This window comes from Geospiza fortis, unplaced genomic scaffold (assembly GCF_000277835.1).
Source record: "Geospiza fortis unplaced genomic scaffold, GeoFor_1.0 scaffold172, whole genome shotgun sequence".
NCBI lineage: Eukaryota > Metazoa > Chordata > Aves > Passeriformes > Thraupidae > Geospiza > Geospiza fortis.
Window position 1 is genome coordinate 11,190,093 of NW_005054309.1, and position 1,080 is coordinate 11,191,172.

Sequence of the window (1,080 nt, forward strand, 5' to 3'; positions counted from 1 at the left end):
GCGCCGCGCGGCCCGGCCGCTCCGGCGGAAGGGGAGGAGCGGCGGCGGGGTCAGGGGCGGGCCGGGGACGCGGCGGGGACACGGCCCGAGAGCCCCGCACCCCCGCGGGGTTTGGGCTCCGACAGCGCATTTTGCTCGGTTATCGGGGTAAAAACAATCAGAGCTTTGCAGTGAGTGGGGTTTTGTGCGTGAGCATCCTGTGGTACCATGGGATCGCTGGCTGCTTTGGGTTGGGAGCTTAAAGCCCATCCCGTCCCACCCCCTGCCGTGGGCACGGACACCTTCCATCGACCAGGTCCATCCTGGCCTTGCACACTGAACCTGCTGTGCCTGCTGGGTGAATTCCCCAGCGGACACCGGAGAACGTGACTGCAGCCGTGGAACCCCCTGGAGAGGTCCCGGGGCGGTTTTGATGCCTTTCCCTGAGCATCAGTGCAAATAGAAGGAATGAAGGAATTCTGGTTAAGGAATTCTGATTGTGCTGTCAGGTTCCAAACAGTTCTGACATGAGGCTGATAGAAATGTACAGGTTTTGTTCAAAATCGGGGTTTCTTGTCTGTTGTTTTTTGGGATTCATTTGTGTCATTCTTTTACAGTTCTATTTACATTGGCATTCAAGCAGGGTTATCTCAGAGCACATGGCACAGGATTGTGTCCAGACAGATCTGCAGTATCCACAATAAGGAGACTCCACACCCTTTCTGGTCTCTGTTACAGTGTTCGCAGCAAAGATCTTCCTCTTGTCGAGGTGGAACTTCCTGGGCTCAGTCCCTGCCCGTGCTCCGGTGCCATTGCTGAGCCCCCGTAGCAGAGCCTGGGCAGAGCAGAGCTCTGACCCTCCCTGCACCCAGGGACAGCCATGGCTGAGGGCCCTCTCGAGGCTGAATAGCCCCAGCTCCTTCAGCCTTTCCTGGGCACAGAGACGCTCCAGTGATCCCCGATCCGCATCCGATCCCGGTTCCCGTTCCCGGTTCCGCTCCCGCTGCCCCTGTCCCGTCAATCAGGGTCAGGGGGCGTTGTGATGCATGACGTCACCCCCGTTGCACCAATGAGGCGCGGCCACGCCTGGCCCGCGCGGGG